This window comes from Nicotiana tabacum, chromosome 18 (assembly GCF_000715075.1).
Source record: "Nicotiana tabacum cultivar K326 chromosome 18, ASM71507v2, whole genome shotgun sequence".
Classification (NCBI taxonomy): Eukaryota; Viridiplantae; Streptophyta; class Magnoliopsida; order Solanales; family Solanaceae; genus Nicotiana; species Nicotiana tabacum.
This window is the reverse complement of record NC_134097.1, coordinates 96,931,076-96,940,231: the sequence shown is the minus strand read 5'-3', so window position 1 is coordinate 96,940,231 and position 9,156 is coordinate 96,931,076.

The following is a 9,156-nucleotide window of genomic DNA, read 5'->3' as shown; positions in this document are numbered from 1 at the left end:
GTTGTTAGAAGGCTCGAGGCACAACTCGACCTCGGGGCAGTACAAATCGGTGGCTTTGATGGACGAGTGGGAGATTTCTAAGGCAAGTGGTTAGAGCTGACCAAGTCTAAGAATAGTGCAAGTCCGTACCGTGACATTAAATAGCTGTACCAGCTACAAATCTTTGTAATAAATGCATATGTACTATGTTAGGACTCCCCCTCCTATATAAATGGGATCCTTGTTATTTTTTGCACATGATATTAAATAAAAGAACAAGAACATTCTCTGTTCTCTAACTTAAATACTCTCTATTGTCTTTCCTTTGATTTATTACTTACATTTATTGCGTTTCATTGATTGTTCTTCATTTATTACTCATCATTGATCATAAAAAGCCATCATCAAGACCCTTAGGACTGTTAGTTCTTCATCAATCGACCCCAGTCCAGTGCTTTAGCTCGACCTCGAGGGCCCACGTAGGCTAGCTCGAGGCCCCGATTCTAGCCATTCGGTTTGCATAACATATTATCTTCAAAGCTCTTATCACTTTTTCTTAGCTGACACTTAGCATCTATTGCCTAACAACTGGTACTAAAATAGATAATGTATTTTTAGAACGACAAAATCAAATCTAATTGTAATTACCATTTTCAAGGTAAATAGTTTGGCACCCATTGTGGGGCTAAAAATAATAGTGATTGTTTTCGTACTGGTTTACTAAAAAACACAAGTTAATCTTTACACTTTTTTTTGCCCAAGAATCTTTGATTTAAGGTCAAAATGTCTAACTCAGTGAATGCACATGAAAACAACGGTCTTGAAGACCATGGAGAGAATGGTGTAGCTGTTCCAAGCGTCGGTGTACCACTGCGAAACCATGAGGAAGCACCAGAGCCAATCTCCGTGGATGTGGTCTCACGCAATGCCCAACATGTCGATATAAGCTCCCACACTAACAGGAGTATACGCCAAGAAAACCAACAAGAAGCTTATAAAACCCCAGCTCGTGAGGAATAAGAGGTTAGCCTTCACGTCATTTTTGAGATGTTGTAGGCACAACAACTGGCGATTGCTCAACTGCAAAGCCACCAAAAACTCCAAGCATAATAGCACCAGAAACAACCCCTCAAGCCGAACAGGTGCCAGAAAGTTCGAGCGACAATGGGTCAGCAACTGACCCCGCTATTATGATGATGCTCGAGGACCTCACAAAGAGGATTGCATCGGGTGAAAAGAAGATAGAATCTAATGATAAAAAGGTGGAGACCTACAATTCAAGGGTCGATCAGATCCCGGGCACACCCCTGATCCTGAAAGGTGTTGATTCAAAGAAATTCGTACAAAAGCCATTCTCGTCAAGTGCGGCTCCGAAGCCCATCCCGAAGAAATTCAGAATGTCCGATCTCCCGAAATACAATGGAACCTCGGATCCCAATGAGCACGTCTCTGCTTACACTTGTGCCGTAAAGGGAAACGACCTGAAGGACGACAAAATTGAATCCATCCTATTGAAGAAATTGGGGAAACACTTTCAAAAGGGGCCATGATGTGGTATTACAACCTATCCCCGAATTCGATAGACTCATTCGCCATGCTGGCATATTCTTTTATAAAGGCACATGCCGTTGCCATCAAGGTTTCTACAAGAAAATCCGACGTCTTCAAAATTAAACAAAGAGAAAACGAGATGTTGTGGGAGTTTGTATCTCGCTTCCAAATGGAGCGAATGGAATTACCATCAGTCTCCGATGATTGGGTAGTGCAGGCCTTCACCCAAGGTTTGAACGAACGAAGCTCGGTAGCTTCAAAGCAACTAAAGCAGAACTTGGTTGAATATCCTGCCGTGACTTGGTCGAATGTCCACAACCGATATCAGTCGAAGATTAGGGTTGAGGACGACCAACTAGGAGCCCCCTCGGGCTCAGTATATCCTAGCAGGCTCTGGCAAAGGAGCCAAAGCCAAACAAGGAAAGGTACCAACCATACACCGAAGATTGAAGAAACTCCCCAAGGCGTAACATACCCTGAAATGTCCGAAGAGCAGATCGAGGTCAGAATCCTCGAGGACTCTTGGTAGAGCCGGATTCGATAGATCCGCAGGACCGACAGAGGCACCCTAAATATCTGTGTACAACTTCAGCATCGGTGTTTCAGACATCGTATGGGCCATAGGTAAAATCAAAGATACCAGGAGACCAAAACCCATACTATCAGACCCCTCATAAAGGAACCCTAACCTGATGTGCGAATTTCATGGCACACACGGTCATACGATCAAAGATTGCAGACAAATCCAAGAAGAAGTAGCCCAACTAATCAACAAAGGGCATCTCGGAGAATTGCTCAACAACTGAGCCAAAAATCAATTTCGGGAAAGAGAAGCGAATAGGAAAAATGAAACAGAAGAACCACAACATGTCATCCACATGACTGTTGGGGGAGTCGACATCCCACATGAACCCATTGTCAAACTAAAAAAATATCCATCACCAGGTAAAAGCAAACTCGAGGTTAAATACCCGAGGATGCTCTCACATTCAGTGACGAGGACATCGAGACCTTGTCTCAACCTTACAATGACGCATTGGTAATTTCTTTTCTTGTGAATACATTTCAAATTAAATGTGTACTTGTAGATCCAGGTAGCTCGGCCAACATTATAAGGTTGAGGGTGATGGAGCAGCTCAGACTGCTCGACTAGCTCATGCCCGCCTCTCGAGTCCTCAATGGATTCAACATGGCGAGCGAGACAACAAAAGGGGAAATCACCCTCCCAGTCAATGTGGCCGACACAACCCAAAATGTCCAGTTTCATGTCATCGAAGGAGACATGAGATACAATGCCTTGCTCGGAAGGCCATGGATACACTGCATGAGAGCAGTACCATCAACCATTCATCAAATGATGAAGTTTCCAACAAAGGAGGGAATAAAAACGGTATATGGGGAGTAGCATGCTGCAAGAGAGATGTTCGCAGTGCATGATGTGTTATCGACATTGGCACCTTCAACGTCGAAAGGAGCCAAAGGATAAACAAACAGCGAAGTAGCAATCACAAGCTACATCTTCGGCTGCACCCGAGTGAACGAACAAGGGACCGTACTACGTCCGTAGAGCAAGCAGTTGAAGCATATCGAGGCTCGAAATGCCATTACAACTAAGGTATAACCGCCCCTCTTTTTATTTACGTCTTATACTAACCTGTGTGTAGGCGTCCAGTTAGAAGAATCGAAGTACCTTCCAGCGTAAAGACCTTAGGTATTAAAGCATGCGTTGGACTCTTTTCCTTCGATTGGATTTTATCCCAAGAAGGTTTTTACCGACAAAGTTTTATCGAGGCAACATCTATATGCTACCTAAGGAGAACTTAACAAGTATTTAAGGCTTCTCTTCAATCAACCTCGAATACTGGGGGGCATCCCTTGGAAGATCATCTCCCCGGAGAACCCGAAAAAATCAATATGAGATAAAGAGGGTCTCAATAGAAAAGTGATGTATCGGGCCAAACGGTTGAAAGAACCATGTCCGCATAGAACAATCGAACCCTCAGCGGCAAAAATTATGTATAATTGTACCAAGTAATCAAGGAATATTTTTGGATTTTTTACCATCAAAACACTCTACGCTTCAAAGAAGTTTGCTATTTTTACAAGAAATGACCCCAGGGCCACTCGAAGCCATAAGACCTCTAGGCCAGAAACTTCGAGCTCATAAGCCCTCACTAAGGAAACATTAATAAAACAGCTCCAGAGCCCAAAAACTCTCGATGTTTCGGGGTCTATCACCGACTGTTGCCTTATCGAACAAAACTCGAGGCCGTAAGACCCCAAGGGGCAACCTTGAGCCCGAAAGACCTCCATAAGGCAATGCCAAATCTGTAAGACCTCAAGCAAGGCATGAATTATTCTTGCACCAAGTAACCTATCTGTAAGACCTCAAGTAAGGCATGTTCAAATTTTTAAGACCTTACAAAAGGCATAATACCAATCTTAAAGTTAAGACTATATATTCGAACTTGTAATACCCCAAAAAAGGCATACCCTCGATATAGACGCTGAAGCTACTTCACTCGGGGACTAGGCTACAGCCAAATGTAATGACTACGATTACAAGGCTGTAGCCAAACTAACGCGACTCGGGGACGCCCGACCATCGCCATAAAATCACAGGCCTTCAATTACATAGAAAATACTTTGAAAAGAACTGGTTAATCAGGCTACCCTCGGCATAAGCAAAAGAGCTTCGATCATATCAGCTCCAAACAATAAAAAGACTTCGAAAAATTCAGCCATCAAGTGAAAACTCCCTAGGTGCTCATTTATTGTCACATAACGACTCACAATCGAGGTTCTTATTGAACCGTTGAAGAGTCAGACGAACACAAAAACTTCAAAAAAGTCTTCAATGAGGGAAAAATAAAGCCTATGTTAGAGGTCGTACCAACCTAACGCGTAAGAGCCACAATCGCCAGCTTAAATTAAAGGTCGTACCAACCCAACGCGTAAGAGCCTAAGAGCCAGCCTATATTAGAGGTCGTACCGACCCAACGCATAAGAGCCTAAGCGCCAGCCTATATTAAAGGTCGTATCGACCCGACGCGTAAGAGCCTAAGAACCAGCTCAAAATTCAAAAACCTAAGGGATAATGAGCTCGAAGTCGAAACCCGACTCGAAGATTGAGCCCGAAATGGCTAACTAAAAAATGCCCAAGGGCAAATGCATAAGAGCCTACGGGCCAGCCTAACAAGCCTCAGGGCCGATTTGTAAACCTAAGGGTTTTTCACTTCGAAGTTCAGTTCATCTAGCTAATCATTGACAAACGTCAAAATACAAGACAAAGAAAGTCGCACACAAGCAAAGAGAAATTCTTGAAAGGAGAAAAAGGCTTATTTTTATATATATATGTGAAAAAAATACAAAGCATCATTTACAAGAGATCGGGGGTGAGGAACTTCGCGTCGTATTCATCCGCCTAGGCTTGCTCTATATCTTCCGAGAGATGGAAGCCCCTAGCGTGGATCTTCTCATGGGTTTCCCTCCCGTATTTGCGTTGGCCATATTCATTGCTTCTACTCTCCCGATTGGAAGCCCTTCTCAACTCAGCCCGAGGGTCGACAATATCTTTTAAATAGACGACCACTTTCTTATCAGCCATGGCCCGAATCTCTTCAACTTCAGCCCGAGAGTCCATGACCTCGACCTTCATCTTCAAAAGGTTAGACTTGAGACTTGCAATCCTGATCATCTTGACCAAGCTGTTTTCATGAGCGTTCCAGAGCTGTACTTCGAGGGTAGAAGCCTTGGCCAAAGCATTCTTCTTGGCCGCAACTTGGGCATCCATCTAAGCCTTTAGCTCATCACACTCATACCTGGCCTGGCCAACTTTGCCCCAAAGTCCTTCCAGGTCCTTCGTCTTTCTCTGCAACTGAAATATCAAAATGTTAATCTCCAAAGATAGGAGAAGAAGCATGCATCCCCTCGAAACAAACGTTACCTATTTCTCGATGTTGCCCTCGTAGTTCAGGCTTCGATTAATCTTGTATCAAAGGTGTCTCAACTCCTTTCCCCTTTTATCACAAAGAATCCTAAGGGATTTCTCCTTGTCCAAGGCCTTCCACAGCATGGCTTCACGGCAGAGCAACTTGGACTTGAGCTTGTCAAAGGCCTATGAAAAAGAAGCTCAATGAGAAAATAAAAATGCAAAATAAAAAAACCAACAAAGTAAACCAAAGCTCACCACAGAACAAAGCCACTGAGCCTCCTCAAAGGTTGAGCGTTCATCTACTGACCTTGTCTTACCGGCCCCAGTTGAACCGATCTCGGTAGGGACACGATCGCTCGAGACACTGTTTGATTTAGGCAGCCCCTGGCCTCGAACATCCCTTGAAGTAACTTCGATAGGAGGTGAAAATGGTGGAAGAAAACCTTTATCCCTCGAAGTATCTTCGATAGGGGATGAAGACGACGTCAGAACACCTATATCCCTTGAAGTAGCATTGACGGGAAAAGAAGATGGCGGCAAAGGAGGAGCCATTCTTCCGAGGCTAGAAGCCTCGAGTGCTGCAAGCTCAGTAGATACATCTCCGTTGAGCCTCTGAGCAGGGCTTTCCTCACTATGAGCATCTTCATCATTCGAAGATTCCTTCCATTTGTTATCATTCCTCGGCCTAGAAGCCGAAGATCCTTCCTCCTCTCCAAGGGGGCATAGTCTCATCTTAGAAAATTCTCCAATGCCTGCGGTGACAGAGTTAATACACATAAAAGAAAGTACATTTCAAAGAAAATAGGCCACACAGCACGTACCGTGGTGTTTGGCCTCCCATCTGCCTTTGGACAGATCTTGCTACTTAAGCTCATCGTAAGTTGAGCAAGCTACTAGTTTTCGAGTCCAATACAGATTGGGGACCTCGAATGGAAACCACGGGATCGCTGTAGAGAAGGAAAGGAAACCATCTTTATGGAGTATGCCTCGACAAAATGATAAAAACACAAGTGTACCACTTATGTGTGAAATTCCATTTCTTGGGAAATGGAAGGAACTCTACGGGTATAATATCAATAGTCCGTACTCGGACAAATTGACTCATCTACCCTCGGTTCCCATCTTCTCCATTACTAGCAACAAAGGGCTGGGTGGATCGATGTTGTAGAGTAATCAAGCCCCGATAATGTAAGGGCCGGTACAATCTAACGAGGTGGCTGAGGGTGAACTCGAGCCTGTCTTTATGTGCGAAGTACCTTATCATCAACACTATCCTCCAAAATGACGGGTGAATCTATGCCAAGGTAACCTGATATCTTCTGCAAAATTTGAGCATGACTTTATCGAAGGGGCCTAGTGTGGAGGGGTACGTTTATACGTTCAAAAACTCCTCTACATGAGCCATGATGCTCTCTTCCATGGAAGGTACCTGCAGTTCCACCTTTTCTCCCTATCCACAGTCTATTCTAACCGCCTCAAGTTGTTCCTCTCCTATTGATGAGATAAACCTCGATGTATGCTCTCGATGGCTCTGAATATTGGACGGTCTCTCTAACATAAAGTCTCTCCTCGAGACAAAACATCTCGAGGTTAGCTCACCGGACGTTGGCTATGTACCACCATCCGAGCGGGAAGCAGAGACAGAACTCTCCTCTTCTTGGTGAACAAATTTGGGCATAGCAGCCACTACGATGAAACAAGAAGAAGGAGATGAAAACTTAAATGAAAGTTTTGAACTAAAATGGTGGAAGCACTGATGCAAGGAGGAAAAACTCTATAGAAATAGCCAAGTCCTCAGATAAAAGGAAAACAAGCTCATATATAGAGCAAGGGACGACTGCTCGCCTACCCTAAAGGCCAATTAATACTAGGCCATTATCACTTTTGGGGAAGTGCACCGGCAGGACCACCGCAGCCACTTCATGGCCATGTCATATGAACGACGCTGTCATACGGCATTTAAGGGGTCAAGATTCCCATATAAATCTAAGCCTCAAGATGGTGCCCCATCTTGAGGATCTCTGTCTAAATGAAAATGAGCTCTAAGGGGCTATTTACATTGGTCTCGCCTCGAGATGGTGCCCGATCTCGAGGATCTCTGATATTACAAAAATGGCCCTAAAATACTATCAATCTAGCCTTGGGATAGTGCCCGGTCTCGAGGATCTCTACTATACCAGGTATGTTCTCTGAAAAAGCCGACATCAAAGTTCAAAAGACTAGCTTTGCATAAGCACTGGAAAATAAAATTTGAATGCTTGAAACAAAATGGTCTCTTACATTCTCAAAAAATTCATTTACATAATATGTCTTTACAAAACCCCCCGAGGAGCCCATACACAAAAAAAATAAAAGAAGAAGCAGAAAGGATGATATGAGACTATTCCTCACCCTCGCTACCATCTGAATCACTTCCAGAGTCCTTATCTGAAGTAGTCGATGGTGCTGATCTTGCCTCCAAAGTTCTGGCTTTCTTGATCTCAACAGAGAAATCAACACCTTCAGCGCTTGCTTCCTTGAAGGCCTGCATTCGAGCTTGCAGACGAGCATAAGCAACGGCCCGAGCCAACTTCTACTCGACATTCTCGAATATCTCCCTGGCTCGAGCATTTGCAGTGACGACATCTCTCTTATAGGAGGACGCATATTCATCGGCCCCAGCTTTGGCCGTAGATAATGCAATGACCTATTTTTGAGCACTTCGAAGAAGATCCTGGGTCAATCCCAACTCTCTGTGTAAAAGATCTCTCACCGAGGTCATGATCTCATTCTGCCTCTTCAGCTCGAGGATCTCCATGTCCTTGGTTGCAAGCTCTTCCCGAAGTTGCCCTACCAGGTCATCCTTTTGCCCAATCTGCAAAGGCGGAACAAGATAGTAAGCATCAAGTTATAAGAATGTAAAATATGAACACACGAATGCCGTATTACCTGCTTGGCAAATCTAGTCCTTTCCTGGTGCACCCATCCAGGCTTACCCGAAGCTCACCCAACTCCTCCTCCTTTCGAGTAGAGGAAGCCTTCGACTTATTTAGCTTCTAGGTGAGCTTCTCGAGTTACTTCTCATGGCATGAAAGCTCGTCTTGGAGCTTAGAGAAGGTATGGTCATACAAATTCTTGACCTACAATAAAAGCAGAAAAGTTGAAAAGACAAGGGAAAAACTTGAAGCGCAAAATGGTATGTCAAGAATATTACCTACTATTGAAGCTTGTCATCCTCCTCGAGAGAAACAGGGGCATCGAGGTCTGTGTCCACGTCGATGCCGACAAAACAATCCTTGAACATATCATCCTCTCCCCGAGAGGCCCCCACATCGGCAGCACCCTTGTTTTGAGCATCCCTTATTTCCCCCAGAGAAAATGCAGGGCCCGATTCAAAGCTGCCCACCGTATTTATATCTATATGGGTCTCTTCTTGACCCCGAAGAATTTTGGAGTCAGGCCCTCTGAAATTTCCAGTCGAGGGTTCGCTGGCATGGACTGTACCATGTCCAACCCGAGGCTCGGGGACTGCATCCAAACCTTCCTTGAAGGTCTCTTCAGCACGAGTTTGGTCTACATCGGCCATCTCCAACTCGTCGGCTTTCTGATCGACAACTTATGGGGCTTCAGTACTCCGTCTTATCCTTTGTACCAAAGGGCGATCATCATCATCATCCTCATCCTTACAAAGACTTGCCGTAGCAGTCGAAGTC